This window comes from Bombus vancouverensis, chromosome 13 (assembly GCF_051014615.1).
Source record: "Bombus vancouverensis nearcticus chromosome 13, iyBomVanc1_principal, whole genome shotgun sequence".
NCBI classification, from domain to species: domain Eukaryota; kingdom Metazoa; phylum Arthropoda; class Insecta; order Hymenoptera; family Apidae; genus Bombus; species Bombus vancouverensis.
Window position 1 is genome coordinate 4151308 of NC_134923.1, and position 17304 is coordinate 4168611.

Genomic DNA, 17304 nt, shown 5'->3' on the forward strand with positions numbered 1-17304 from the left:
TTTATTGAATTATGCACAAATATAATAATAGAAATAGAACGAAATGAATCATACTTAATTCAATAAAATAATATAAAACAGAAATTGTTGTTCATTTATTATTACCTTATGAAATGAAAGAAACTTTTCGGACAACCTAGTATATTTCGTTAACGCTGAAATCTAAATTCGACAGAAATTTCTCAAAGTTACCACAATTCTATTTTACCAAATTCGGGAAAGAATATTAAGGAATTTAATTAAGGTATATAATCAACATTCAATTCTTACGCTACAACTAACCCTCGTAAAAATCTCGTTCATAAATAAACAAGCATAAAATGAGCGAATATAAGCAGGCCAGTCGCGTTTATCGAACGGAAGTTTCTCTGGCAAATCCATTTCGCAAGGCAAACGCTGAATGAGGCTGCAAGGAGAAAAAGTGTTTAACGTGAACAGCTTAAGGGTTGAATACGCGTATACCGGTGTCGCGCAAACAGGTCAGAGGGAAAATTGCGAGCGGAAGTACGAAGAGGAGGTGGGTGGCGAAAAATTCAGCATAGCGCGGCGTCGTCGGCGAGGAAAATAGGCAGGCGGTACGTCATGTATTCGATTTGCACCGTTGAAATCTCATAATCTTCAACGATTCTACAACGACGGGGATCGTTGAGGATCGATGATAGACGAGAGTGGATCGACCATAGATAGATCGATCTGGTATCGCGAACCCGCGACCTTCTCTGTCACGTAGTCGCGTTTCTTTACACTTTACGGGTAATATATATGAGAATCTTCCGTAACTTTAGTCAGAACGGTTCTCTTCAGGGATATTCCTTTTTTGTTTTTATATACATCGGTTGTATGTAGCTCTCATGCGAGAAACCATGTGACGAATACAGTCGAGGAATTTTTTGATCAAATGCTTCACTTGTATCTGTTTATTGGCAAACGATTGCCAATTTTCTACTATCAGTGTTGTCGAACATCCAAATAAGGCATTACACGAAATTCTCTATCTTATTTTTATTTTATTAAAAAGAAAAAGAGCTCGTATACTTAAAAAATGCCTAAAATCTGCTATCAAATTTTCAAAAGGTAGAAAGGTGGGACAAAAAGTCATTTGAAGAAGAAGTATACAAAGCCTCGTACGTAATTCTTTATTCTCCATTTTCTTCCTTTCTGACTCGTAGGAGTACTCCTTCTATTTTCTACTATCGAAACGAAATATACCCTTTGAACACTTTGTATACTAAAAGATATGCTGATCTCCCTAGTAGAATTTCAGAACACGAAAAACCTTTTCTACTTTTATTGTTAGTGAAAGATGACAAACGGTAAATTTTAAAACCGTGTCTCGCCTATATTCTGTAGTCACGACTTGAGACTAAAGTTATAATATAAAAATGATTCACGTGCCTGTTTATCACCCCCGAAGGTCTCTTTTACCACTCATTCCGCAACTTCCCCTTTCCATTATCCAACTTTCCACGCGGTCCACGAAGTTTCGGGGCTACTTTTATCCTAGTTTTTCGCGGTGTGATCAGTTCGAAAGTTCAGTTGCACGCTTTTTCTAGTGGAATCATCGAAAATAACCCATCTCTCGATGGATGGGGATTAAATGGAAGAGCGATCACTTGCGCGTACTTTCGTGTATCACACTCGAGTAACGTCCTCTTCTTAAATCGTTCGAAGACAACGGGAGAGAGACGCGATCTCTGCATATTTTAATTTTATCGCGCTACACTGATCCATCCTTCTTTCGTCGAAGGGTGAGAGCAAACGTCTTGAAACCTGTTCATTCGTCAATGTCCTGACGCTTCATTCGATTTCGTTCTTCCCTTTTCCTGTTTCGTTTCGATACTTGGAAGACTGTGCCGTTTGCAGAATTGTTGTTCGAGGAAATGTGAGTAGGAGGCTGAGAATCATAGAGTAGTTGTAAATTATATATATATGTCGGAGATGAAAGGACATCGGGGCCTTTCTTTTGGAATTTTTGGGAAGATTCCCAATACTTTAGTCTAGAGTATTTATTATAGCTGTACTTAAATAATAAAACTTAGAGGTAGTTGTTATGATTCAATCCGATTATGTTTGGCCGAGATTTGTAACGGTGGGCTTGTGCTCGAGGTGACACAACTGGTCGCCACGGTCACGGGATGAACGTTTTTACCTAACAGAAAAGTGCCAATATTGTGGGACACACGTTGTATTAACAATCAAACCCCGGGCAGGAGCAATGTCAGTTCTACGCGGGTCTCCTTAGCAACGGCGGCTGGAATTTTGTTGGTATCCCCGGCCAATATGCAACGAACAAACGCGATCGTAAGGAGAGGCAAATTTCCATCAGTCTTTTATTCTTGCGATCACCTTGGAGAGTTTTCACATCGTCTTTACGTGCAGTATCATACCGAGCGTCACAGCAAACGTTATTTTGTGCTTCAAAATATATTCTACGTTTAACAAACAGTTACCCCATTGACCGTGGATTCGTTATTGAACCTAAGGACATTGTCTTCAATATCTCTAATCACCACGGTTATTTGTCAAACTTTGTAAAAATTAATATTTATACCAGTAAATATAATCTCTATTGTACAACAACGATGGCTATTCCGATGAATGGTCCGAATGAAGATTCGTTAAACGCCCCTAAACCTAACGCTAACCGACATATATATATGTAATTTGGAATTTTCGAGATATACTTAGAATGAAAACAAGAAAGATAATTGGATCTGAAAGCTTAGTTTCTTCTTTACAAGTTTGGACGTTCTACTTTTAGAAGTTTAAAGAGTAGTTTAAAATTTTCATTGAGATCTCTTTTAATTCAAAATTGAAATCGTGAATTATGTGTATCTTGGGAATGTTGAATTATACTTGGAATTAAAATTGGAAGAGTAATTGTACAGTATTAAATCAGAGAAGAATACGTAAAAACTTGGAAAGAATGGAAAACCTAATTTCTTCTTTGGAAGGTTTAGCTGTTTTAATCACGTTTTCAACCGAAATGTTCTTCTTGTCCCTAATGTAATTTTCTTCGAGTTAATTCTGATATGTCTCAGAAGGTGAAAAAGTAGAACTTTAATTTATGATTTCAACTCAAGTAGGTTAAACCAAAGAATGTACTTTCCACGAAATCCGACGACATAAAGCAACGTATTTCAATGGAATGCATTGCTAAGTGCTATTTTATTACAGAAATATCTCGGCGATGTTACAAAATCTACAAAATGCAGATGATACTTGAAACAGAATTCAGTATAAGTAGGAACAGTTTCCGAAATACCTTAAAATCTTAGAATATTTAACAAGTACAATCTACACGAAATTTCATCGCAGTCACAATGAAACACATAATTCTCCAAACATGCGGTATTACTTTTGTTCGCGTCACATTGTCTTACGTCATTGTATACCGTGGAGTACGTTAGAATACAAATTACCATTACCAAACAACAGATCGATTTGCTCAAATCCCTGTAATTTCATCATTTCATCGAAATCAAATGAACAAATTTTGAAACACATTTTCAAAGCTTGACACTTTTCAAAAATTTTATAAGAGGGGAACTGATTTCTTAAGTTCCAGAAGAAGGCAAATGCAATACGCCAGCGATAAACGTAAGCGACAAGGAATTATATAGTCCTTCGTTTTAATTCATCATGTTCAAGATAAAGACAGAATATTATCTTGGACATGCATATTAAATCGTACAATAATTACAATCATAACCACGATGATTTTTTCCAAAATTACACTTGGGTACTCATACACGATTGGACTAATATATAATTAGTTAATTAACTGTCTGTCGTTCTATATGCGTAAATAGGAAATTTAAACGTTAAGAAACACACACAACACAATATTCAAGATAAAGAATTGGTTATAATATTTAGAAGTAGAAGGGAATCTCCTTCTAAACGATATTCCAGCTTAAGAGAGCAAACAGAAACTAATATCGCAGTTGAGTCGTTGCGTAAACGGCGTGTTGCGCAGGTCTAGGATGCACGGGTGCAATTTTCGACTGTGTTAAAATGTAAATCTTCAAAGGCGAACTAGGCTGATGCCGGCGGCGCCGTCGGCGCCGTCGACACTCTTGTAATTCGATCCCGTCGAAAGTGGTTTCTTACAGAAAATAAGGCATGCTCTTTACGCTACTTCCGAACGGAAGTTTCATACCGAGCCAGCGTTTCCGCTTGTACGTGATCGGCCGTGTAACGTCCCGAAAAACATTAAACATGCAACAGCGTTTGGTGCAGTATAGTGCACACGTGCGTATAAATGGAAAATAGAAAAATCGGCCCTCTGAGGAGAATGGGAGAATGGCAGGTAAAAATCTCTGATCTAGCTACGTGACTCAGAAATTTCGTTGTCTTGGATCATCTGTGTTGCATCACGCCGATGCTAGTTTTCGATTTGCTGAATTTGTGAGCGGTCATCTTTTTCAAAGCAATTCGAGATTATTCTATCGAGAAGTTCCTTTCAAGCGTGGCAAAGTGCTTTTGTATTATATGATGATCATAGGAACACGATCATTAGACACGATACTTATATCTTTGTTGATTTTTTTATTTTAACATCACTTTATGACTAACAAGATATCGGAATATTAATATTAAGGAAGATCATCGAAATTATTTTACGCGTATATTCGTAAGTATATTGAATTCATATATATTTTATATGAAGCTTCCTCAAACCTCTGTAGGAGGTTTATACATGTATGTGTTTGTATAGCTATACAAATTTAACTGAATATAGTATTAATTACAAAGTTTTTACATTCGTTTAAACTTGGATACATTTTAAGGTACATTTTAAGACTTTTACACTACACTTAGTGAAAAGAAGTTTTATATAGAATGGAGAAAAAACTTTGCATTTCCACAACTTATCAATCGATATAAATCTCTGCTCGTCGTATAGTGAACGATTTCAAGGAATATGATTTAGATCACTTATACATTCAATCCACATAAACTGGGTTCTTTTTTACCCTCGCTCCAAATAAAGATTTTCCAAATTCGAAAAATAGAAGATACTAGTAGGGTAGGGCATCTCGATATAGAAGATCGTACGACCTAATACCAAGAAAGATTATCAAACATTATCTGATCGTATCGAATCGTTCCGCTGGAAACATATGCCGGAAGCTATCTAATGCTCAAAAGAAATATTCAATAAAACCTGGTACAATTTTATGCAGTGAAAAGAGAACCGGACGGAATGTGCTCGTGGATAATTAAAGTCCTTGCAATTTTTATCGCGAACAAACCCAAAACACGTAATTTCGAACAGATCTCATCGCCCGGGGATCGCGGAAACTTTTGGGAAACTGGTCGAATCCAGCAACTATGACAATTTCGTATTCATAGAAACTAGAACCGTTCTGCACGCGTACATTGCTCGTTCGTCGATGAAAACTTTCGTTTTCCAGTAAATATTCGGACAGACGGTTCGCGAACTATGGCTATTGAGAGTCGCGTCTAAAAATCATTTATCTCCATAATTTGTGACTCTATTGGAGAAGAAGGGGAACACTCGTTTCACCTAGTATTCTATCGTTCCTATCTAAAAACCGTGACATGGCCAACAGGCTCGAGGCAGGGCATATGGAAGGCGAAGGCTGCAAATCGAATTGAATCGAATCGAATCGAATCGTGGAATTTGCAAAGGCTGTGGTACGCTCGCGAGATTATCGATATCGCGCGAAGACCGATCGGGCCCGTTCCTTACTCGCCGCTGCTACAACTGAAATCTATTCTCCGTCAATATCGAGATACCGGTGAAATCTAACATTTTTGCATTTCTTCCATATATCCCATTTGCAAGCTGATATCGCTTATTTCTCTGTATACCTTCCCTGTATACATTCCCTTAAACATTTATTCCTTCTTGTTTATAATGATATACACTTTCGTTTATGAGTGTTAGAACACACGCTGATTTGATGTAAGGATAATTTATCCAGTTTGCTATATAGAAACGATCGATTGATTAGCTTTGTATAGGTTCGTAAAAATTTTCGCAAACAGCACAGAAAAACGACGAATTGCTAATTATTATCGACCTTCATAATTCTTTGATTCATTCAGGGGTAATTCCAAGTCGACAGAGCTATGTGGTATTTTCAATACGTAGTTTAAACACTGTCTTCACTTTCCATTTTTGAAACTGTGTCTTAAAAAGTTTAAATTATGCACGACATTTCACATTTTGAAAAATTCTAAAGCTCTCGAGAAAATGTAATATCTTCAGTTTCCAAATTCATTCGTCCGTCTAAAATTGTCCTCAAATTCACAAATTCAAATGCAAAGAGATATCGGAAATCATTTTAACCATCTATATTCTGATCATAATTGTTAATCACGAAAGTGTCAACGTACGCATGGTCTAAAATGTGTGTGGCTTTAATGCAAAAAGAGGTCATGGCCGAAAAAAGGTCACCAGAGGTTGAACCGGCGAATCTATAGGGTGGGAGGTGGACGCGAAAGATATTACGTGGTCGCTCTATCTTTCAGCTCGATTTCTTCCGATATTCCTCTGTCTCATGGAAGCCTGACCTCTGAATGGGTATGAAAATTATTATCGCCGCGGGCCACAGGCATTCTACGACCGGCGATTATTTATTGACACCCGATAGATAAAGTGGTGGTAGTCGAATTTCTATGAAACTCGGAAACTTTCCGGCTCGACCAAAAAATACGGCGTATCTTACTGGAAACGTATTTATACGTTCTCCTTTCCACTGCTGTGAAAGTAAAAGCAACGCATCGGATGAATATCGCCAGTGGATTCGATCGCTATCCACCGTTACTTGAATTTCTACGATTTTCGTAGGAAGCGATATTTCTCATACCGTCTTGGATAGTTCGAACGGTGTTTTTTCTTTTCTTTTCTTAGAAGATGTGAATTTTAGACATATCTCTGTCAAGGAACGTTTTTCACGAATTTTCGTTTGATTTCCGGATAAATTCTATCGTTTTTCGATATATCGATGACGAATCGAAAATTAAGGCATATTTCTTATAAATGTATAGAAGTTCACAAATAAGTAAAAACTCCGCAACGTAGAGTTTTTGATAAGCTGCTCAATAATAGATTTTAGGAAAGAGAAACCAATGATATTCAGTTTTGGATGCAGACGATTAATACAGTATCTAGTGGTTTATTAGACATTTAAATTTGAAGTTACTAATCCCGTATATGTATATCTGCTGAAATATGACTCATCAGGTATAAGTATGTTTGTGAGAAATGGTTGTGGTGTGGTCGATAAAACGTCAGCCAGCACTACTAATAAATCTTATGTGTATATCTTAAATTGTAATGTTTGTCATTCCGATGAATCAATTTGAGAGTATTTTTATGGCGGATATATGTACAATGGCAAGCATATAAATAGGTGCAAACATTTCTGACAATTTACTGGAAATAGCTTTTTATTTCTACATTTCAGTTCTAAAATCATTCGTAAAAATTTACATACACTCCTTAAATTTGAAATGTTGTAATAAAGTTGTCACCTGTAGTAGTCGTTTTGTGCATGAAATTTTGTATTAATTGAACTTATGAATTCAAAAAATGCAATTCGTTACATATGTTAAAAAGAAGAGGGCTTATAATATTTTTTGTTATTGTTAAACTCAGAGACTTCGTAATTTCTGATGATTTCGTACTTCTATAAGTTATATGCTCTAAATTGTTTTAACTTATTCGTATTATTTCGCATAATTTAGGAAGATAAAGTGTAATATCACTTTTTAATATTTCTGCGTAAATATTTGCAGAAACGAAGATTTTTTTGAATAAAATGTTTTTCATCAAAACTAAATAACTGAATATTATTTTTGTATATATTAGAATATCTAGAAATAGTCTGAAAGTTATACGGATACAGGACAATAAGCACTAGCTGAAAATGTAAATAGATATTTTCACGGAAATGCAACGAAGGATTTTTATACGATTTATGAATGCGTTCCAACAAAGGTTTTATTTTATTCGGGTAAATCGATGCTCGAAATATGAAATTTCATAAATGAAACAGGAACATGGGAGCAATTTCCATGTCAGAGTTAAAAAATAAATACAGAAGAATTAATACAGGGTATATTGATACGTCGTGCCAATAATATAATTAGTTATATCGCAAAGTACTCTTCAGGTCAAACAGAAGAAGTGTAATTTTGTACGAAGGAAAATATTTTGTAATTTGCAAAATGACTCCATATCCACGAAATATTTCTATTTAAGCAAGGGAACTTCAATTATACACATGAAATCATTTTGATAACGTTTTTCTACCGTTGAATTAAATATTTTATATTTTTTGTACCAAAATCAGTTAATACATTAATGATTTATACCGGTATTTAAAAAAAGACTCCATCACTATCGTATATTCAAATCCTGTTTTTAACAAATATGACAACAAGATCAAGGATAAAAAGGAATTTATAAATTCATTCAGATACATTCATACGCGAAATTGTTCGTATCGTCCACAAATAATAAAACGATGCGCAGAACACGTTGCTTCTTTTAGATTTGCTATCACGCATTAAATTGGCACAAAGCACAGTGACTCTTCAGATTTACCTCATTTTCCCACAAATACTATAACAAACGGTACAAATAACGGTATAGACCTTATCACGACCAAAAAGGAACCAACATGAATTCGAACGAAACTTACACCTCGCCACCGTCCAAATAATTACGCCCAACTCCACCACTTCCATTATTCTCTCGCGATCCAGATCCCATCAAAGGTTATCAATCGTGGTTATCTCCGGAAAAACCAGCAACCTCATCCCATTATTCCCCTCCTCCAATTCTCCAAAACTCTCTCGTACCGGAAAATTACAGCTAGCCACGTTCACGCAGTTTCGAGCGTTTAATTTATTTCGTCCCTCGGCGCTAGCTCAAGCGATCTAGGGTCCCTAGGCGGAGAAAAATATCGATTCGAGTATCGCCACAGTATCAACTCCCTCCTCTATCCTGTCCCTCCTCCAATTCACTCCGATGGCATTCGATATTCCCGCGAGATCGTTCTCATCCCCAGGACCATCGCGTCACCTTTCGCAATGGATGTATTCTGGAAAGTGTGGCAGACACAGACGACCGCAGACAGTGCGTCAGGATGAAAGACGGTTGAAGAAGCGGAAAAAGAGGGCAGTTGCCGTATACTAAAAATTTGTAAAAATTCGTGTTTGTAAGAAATATAGACGGGATTTTAACAAGAGTAATCTCGTCGAATTTTTCCATTTTTTAAACAACAAAGCGTTTTAATAGTCGGAAACGAATATATAGAATAAAGCTTTGAACAACCTATGTACGTATAATTGATTCTTACTGGATGCATTCTGGAATATATATATGGTAGACAAAGACAATTACAGACGTGCACCAACTGTGCACCAGCATGAAAGGAAATTGAAGAAGCAGAAAAAAGGTAGAGACAACGTACCATACAACAGAAATTTGTAGAAGTTCGTGTTCGTAAGAGATATAGTAAAATTGAGCAGTAAGACATAAATGACAAAACTAAGCCTTGTCATATATTCATGAAATCGACAGTGTTTAGTTATCAAACACTCTTACACGCTGTATATATTAATTGATAAGACTTTTATAGCTGAATGCATCTGAAAGATATGATGGACAGATGCAACTACAGACAGGATGGAACGATGTTGAAGAGGGAAGGAGAAAAACAGACAAGGTGGCCAGGGGTGCGAGCGACGGAAGAGGTGAACGCACTTGACGTTTTGCGTTTCGCCAGGAGCTCTCCCGCGGGATGCCAGTGGCTTTCGTGCCTGGAATCTGCCACGGGCGATTCGTTCGAAATGGATATCGTGCACGCTCCGTGGGATAAACGAATAGAGAGGGTGGAAGGGTGGTGAGTTAGGGGACGATGGGACGCGAGTTACCGAAAAGCTGCGACAAATTGTCTCTTCGCTACTGTTGCTTGTCTGGTTGGATGTTGCGTTGTAAAATGCAGGGTGAAACAGGGTGGCGAGGGTGGTAGACTGCGTTAAACATTGAGGGATGAAGGTGCCGATAGATGGAAGGGGTAGAATGGAGGAAGTCGTGCCAGGTTTTCAGTGGGTGTGGAGAGCTGTTGAAATGGTATTAGGAGCGAAGGAGATGGTTAAAATACAAGACACTGGCGGGTGAATATTAACCCCTCTCAAATGAGATTCAATTGGGGGTGGTGTATTGTAAAGGATGTCTGTATTACGATTGTTATTAATTGCGTCGTTAGGCAAGTAGTAAAAATTGACAAATTTATATAGATTGATGTTCATATTATATTTTATGTGTATATACAAGATGTAAGTAAATTTGATATCATGGTTCGTTTAGATTAATGAAAGTATTGAAACACAAAGCAAAGCAAACAAATATTGAAAGTATTAGATCATCTTTCCAACCTTCGCGTAATTAATTTTCATATTCATACAGTAAAATATTCCGTGATGGATTCTTAGATCCTTCTTTAACAAGAATTATTGTCATTATTGCTTATTATCGCATAAACTTTTTCAAAAATTGATTCTTAGATTTTTATAAACATTTTCACATAAATTAGATATATTGTACCGTCAACACATTTCATGCATCTCCTCATATTTAATTCTTTTAGATCCTTTTTACATATTGCGTATTAAGAAAAATAGATATGTTTTTGAACAGACTTCCACTAATTTAAAAGAGTAAATATAATTTCTTCGCAGCCAGTGTAAAGTACAGATAGATGATATGTCACAGGAGTAGACATTTTTAAGAAATACATTTTTAAATCCAGCAAGATAAAATTTTATCACAGGAATATCGCCTGAAGAAAACTGAGACGGAGATAAAAACAGCAGGAAGCTGTAGGGATGTAGATAAGGAATGGCGACAGTTCAAAAGGTTGAACTGGATACGTGATACAGAAACGCGCTACCTTGCTTTCTGCACTTACGGTCGTCCTTTTTGAAGATGGCCAGGACCAGGGGCCAAAAGAATTTCTTCTAGATCCGAATCGATCGCTAAAGACCGAGAAAGCTCGCCTTTCCTTCGCAAATTTAATAACCGGTGAAGTTTCGTGCTGAACAATACGTGTGTTTCCACTGTATGAAAACTTCAATAATACTAAAAGGTAGATAAAAATGCGGGCTTTCATTGCAGCTTTGAAAAAAACTGGAACGGGAGCCTGGTAAGATTAAACTTCGCCTATGTTCTAAATTTGCTACCATAATATAATGTGAATCTGTGTTACGAAATGATATACGTATAGGTCTAATAAATTAATATGGAACATCTGCGGATGATGTTTTGTAAAGATTTCAAGTCTTTTGTGCAACGCAGTAGAAATATTAGAAAATCTTTCGTGTTAATCATTTTTCTATCCGCTATACTGTATTTTGTCAATGAAACAAATTGTTTACAAAAAGATGATCTAAACTATGGTTGACTATGATTAAAACTAAATGAATAATATTCTCACCAAAATGAGAAATCATGCGGTTTCCGTTGTAATCGTATACATTCTAAAAAGCTGTTAAGGATTTACACCATTTGTCAACAGAAATGGCGTACTAATGGGACTATAGCGGTGGACAAACAGCCAGTCTAGCGAATTCTTTTCTTTCCTTCCTTTTCTTTTTACCCTGACTGTACACTGACCATCTGTCACTGACCAAAGCTTCGCCACAAAAGGCTACATCTAAAGGACTCGATTTCGTTTCTGCCAGCTTCGACCATTTGTTTTCACGACTCTTTCCCGTTTTTTTTTTTTTTTTTTGCACCACCGACTCGAAGCCAGCATCGAAATTAACTGTAAACGATACTTCGTAATTCATTACATTTAACTTTCCATAATGAAGGTAAAGGTTGCGTTGTACTTTCGTTGTAACACTCTGTATTCCTCTCGATATGTCTAAATGGTTGAACGAAATGTGTAGAAAACAAAAGAGAAGAGCTAAGATTACAAATATTTTGGAATTGTACTTTTAATTCGGATTCTTTACTTTAAAATTCGCGTTAGGAAAAGAGCTAAATTAACTCGAATAAAAATTAATATGCATTGAACTTTTAGTCAGCCTTCATTTCTTCTCAATTATTTAAGACTACTAAATATATCAAATGTTTTAGGTGATTTGGAAACACGTATTTCCCATATACCTAAGTAACTTACGAACGTGTTTCATCTGTGCCTAAAAGAGTCGTATAATTATCTGGTGATCGAGGTAACGATGTCATGTCCTTCACCTGTGGTCTTCGAATGAAATGTTACGTTCATACAATGTCGATCCAAAATGCTCAAGTACCACGTACTATCGTCTTTTGCATATTCAAACTTTCCAATAAATATTTGTGTGTTATAACTTTCTTAGCGAAACATGTCTGTTGAAAAATCAGGAACGAAAAATATCTAGCAACTATACTGTCTTTGCGCAGTATTTAATTTCCCAGCGGAAACCTTTCGGCGTCGTAACGTCACGCACGTCATACGCGAAACTTTCTCAACACGCGTTCACCGAGGTCAACCATGGCCCGACCGATTTCTCAAACTTCGCATCCTCCTTCCTATCGTTGATTTCCATTCATTTTGCCCGTTTAGTCCAGAGGCAGGATGGAAACGACAATCGCACGTGTCGCGAGGATGCGTCTGTTGATTGATCCACGGCCGGCCGGTCGGAATGGGCGCAGGGAAATGGAGTCCATTTACTTCTAGGGTCAGCAAAACCTACTCTCGTGATAGTTGTTTGCTTTTTCTACCGCTTGGAGTCCTATCTATCCCGTCTCCATACAGAAAAGCGTAGAAAGCGTCGCCCTGTTCCTGTCAGAAGAAAATTTTCCAGCGCGACACGCCCTGACACCGGAAGTGAGATAGTTTCCAGTCAACTTGGCTATGCGAAAACCTTCGAATATATCAAACGTGTACCTGAAACGAAAATGCTTCGATCGTCTCAAATGTTGTTTAGACGTTTGCGAAAATTGGGTAAAATAGGAATGGAATATACTCTTATCATATAATTTATAATATTAATAGTAGGTTAAAGATACTTTATATTAGGATTACTCTAGTTAATATTATATTTTATAGAAATTTTATAAGGTAAGAAAAGAATGGATTTCTTTCTATAATTTAGTACAGTATTAATTATCAATTGGAAACGTCAGTGTTGTATGATTATCTTTCTTCCATTTTAATTTATTCTCATTTTAATTTATTTATTTAAGGTATTCTCACTTTTGGTGTTCTTATAAACTTATACTATATTGAATAACGAGATTCTATAATATTTAAGAAAAAATTAGAATTGTCGAAAAGAGTACAATAGCGAATTGAAGATTGAACGATTCTCATGATTTTATGAATATGGCGATTGTGAGGCGGCAAAGAAGTTGAGTAGAGTCCATTATCGAGCCCTCAATCTTCCTTTCTCCCTTTCTTTCTTTCTTTCTTTCCTTCTTAGGATAATTAAGCAAGTTTAAACTCTTTGATTTATGGTACTTTTAGTGGAGATATTTGCTGGGATTACGTATTCGCTGCTTGATAATTTGATAAATGAAGTTTTGAAAGAGATATTTTATATGTTTTATTATTATAGATGCGTATCAATTTTACTAATTGAAACTCAAGTGCTTGATTAATAGAAGCATACATTTCCATCTGAAATAAAACCCTATACCGATAAATTCTAAATAATGAGACTGAACGATTAATATATAAAACGATACATTATCAAATTATCACGGGACATATATATTTGTAACAACTTGAGAGTCTGACTTCATTCCAACTAGAGCTCATTCTCAAATCTTTGGCGCACTTCCCTTAGAATTCCAGGGTAGAATAGAATCCTAGGAATGTGAAGGTCGATTACTTTCGTAGACATCTTGGATTCCGTTCATCGTATATTCACTCGTTGAAACTAGGCACTCTACTTTCCTTGGTGTTCTAGTTCTATTCTCTTTTTCCGTTCTTCGTCCTTCTGGTTCTTCCGTTGCTGCTTCTTTTATTGCATCAAGATACAATTTTTGGGATCGTTACATCGCTGTCTTTATTGCCGATAGTCCATTGTTATAATTTTATGCTAATCCTCTTTCGTACTGCTGGAATTTTCGTACTACTTTTATTCCTATAATTTTTGATATTCTTGTTCCATTTCTTTTATCGCTAAATTCTTTCTTTTTTGTATGATCGTGCTTTTCGCTTTTCTTTACTGCAATTGCTTTTTAGCTTTTTTATAGTCTACTTTCAGTACTCCTTTTTACGATACATTTTATCATCATATTGCATTCCTTTAATTCCTTGTTGCGCTTTTCTGTCTACCGTTATAACTCCTTTAGACATCATACTTTTGAGTATGGTTAATAATGTCAATAAAATAAAATTGTACAATATTCAGTAATTTAAGACCTTGATATACACCAGTCATTGCAGAAGCTACATTCTTTGATCTTCCTAATTAAAGTTTAAACTTTTTATGAAAGACGGTAATAGATTGCCATGTTAAAATTTATAGAGTTAACTTGAAATTTAAATAAATTAATTAAATTAATTTAAAGTACTGTAGGCAATTCAGTAAACCAGTTAATACAACTACTTCGTATTTTAATCTGAACCTTAGCGTATCGTGAAGATAAGAAGTGAAAACTAAAAAATGTACATTTTCTTAATTATATTTATCAAAATACGAATCTGCAAAAAGGTGCTAATGTCTATTCAAATACTTACGTACGAACGATAGTATATATTTTCTGAAAGAAGGGGTGATCACAGAAGGTGGAACTGTTAGTTAGTTAGTCTTCTGCACATGCATCACGTATGATTATAAATCCATTTAATTGGGTTAAAACGGTGATAACGCGGAATACTAAATCGGTACGTTGTAATTTGCAGTAAAATGGAACTATAGTATAGAAGCATAATTTGTTTCGTTAGCAGAAGGTTGAATTGATTATGTCCTGTACACGTTGGAACAATGTTGTCTCCAAAATGGATTCGTAATAAATTTCCAAGCTTCAAAGACGCTATAGTTCATGAAATATTATTATCTTCTGATGTATTAGTGTTAGAGACTCAACTAAAATTGTAGGTTTTCGGTATGGAGTTCTAGAGATCATCTATTATTGAACTATTGTACCTTGCAGTAGAAACTATCGGTTGACTTAATATACTGCTTAAAACAGGCGAAGGAATCATAGAGACATAATTTAAAAATTTTATAAACAAATTTTTGTATTTTTGTTTAGAATGAATTAGTCATAATGTTTATGTATTTATAAAAAAAGAAATTAGTAATAATAGTTCAATTAATAATAAAATAAATTTTACACTTCCTTTTTCATATTGTATGACTATAACTGTATCACTATGCTGTGTAACCGTATAAGTATACATCTATACTAATCGTACATCTATGCTACCGTACAATATTCTCTTCTCGCAAATAAATCTCAAAATTTCAATTGTGCATATTAATAACGAGTGCTATATACTGGACATTTATTTATATTTTTGCATATGACGTGCTGCTTCAAACTTGCCTTAAATGCATGAACATTTATAGCTTAGCGATCAGCGTTAGAAGCAGAAAGTAATATCGATGAGCAATATGCAAATGAATTGTAAATTCCACAACTTTGTAAACGTTTCAAGTGGAACGTTGCAGATAGTTGGTATTCTCATGCGTATCGAGCAGATTCCAAGATAAATTTCCTCACATTCCAAGATAAATTCAATTTATCGGAGCCTCGGCGACGTCGTTTATCATTGTATCGATCGACTCAAAAGTAGCGGCGACGAGCTTCGGCGATTAGAATATTCGGTCGATTTAACGCGGTCGATATCGTTTGAAACGTTTATCACCGTTCAGAAGATTCCTAGTGGTAACGTTAATAACGAATCGAATGATTTTCCGCGAATTTGACGAATTTGGCAAATATATGCCGTAGAGATAAAATAGTTCTTTCATTTTGCATTATGCGATAGATTCCTTGCCTTTACGTAAATCAGTTGCATCCGAACCAGTTTTCTGTTGAAATTTCAAGATATCAGCACAATTGTAACGCAGTTTTGTAAGTCAATCAGTGTACAACATGATTCTTCGTATAGAAGCTAAAGATTCTAAGAGGAATATACAATATTTTAATATATAGATTCGTATTGCTAATACGTAACATTTCAACGAACAAATTCAAAATTTTTAAGCAAAGATACATAATTACGTTTATAGCGTGTTTGAACTAACTGACAAGAATGAAATATTTCGTAAGGGCTCTGAATAATTCTCAATGAACAATTCGAGGAAATAAATTTTCAGAAATTACTAACCATAATTGGAGACAAAATTTCCAGCTTTTAAATCATCGGTCATTTTAAATCTGTCGAAAACCAGCTAGAGCTGCTGAGTTTCAACAAATTGCTCCAACAAACACAATCAAAGGCAAGTGCGTGAAAAATTTTTCCCAGATAAAAAATTCACCTTGCCTCCCCTTAATCACATTTTTCGTTCACAATTACAGCTGTCATCCAGCGATGCATCGGCCATTCTCTTTAAACCGGATCATACGCCACCCTATTGTTCCCAGCAACAAAGAAGACACACGTTCAATGATGGCTCGTTAACAAAAAAAACCGGCCGCTTTTAATTCGTCGCAATTCCCGATCGGCCGTGTGGAATCTTTCATGGGGTCGTTATCGTGCCGTTGGTACGCGGCCGGTTCATGGAAAGGAAAATAGAATGTGATAAAGCGAGAAAAATGAGTGATCACGCACGTTTCGAACAGGGAGATGAAAAAAGAACGATGAGCGAGAGGATAGTGGAAACAGAACGTGCTGCTGGCTTATAAGAGATTCAAGGAAAGCAAATATTCTGCAAGCATGTACAGGGTAGTGTGATGGTACAATGAAGGGATGTGGAGAAATAAGGGTGCCGTTTCTTTCGAAATATTCTTACGAATATTACCTGGATTTCAAACAGACAGTGGGTTATTATTAACAAGGCTTTATTATTCGTGTATGATATACATAAGGTACATAATTGGATGGACCATTATAATGGAATAAAAAAATAAATAATTTAACATGGGATGTAAAAGTAACCAACTGTAACAATTTACCTTTTCTTATATTATTTTATGCATATAGGAAGGGGTAAAAGTACGAAGAAAATATATTGGTTATTTATATTACGTTATATTTTATTACAGATAATAAGTTAAATAAATTAAATGAAACCAGAAAAATTCAGTCTTTGTGGCGGGACCTATTTCTGTAGAAAAGTTTAAAACTATAAAGGAAGTATAATGCTTTCGTA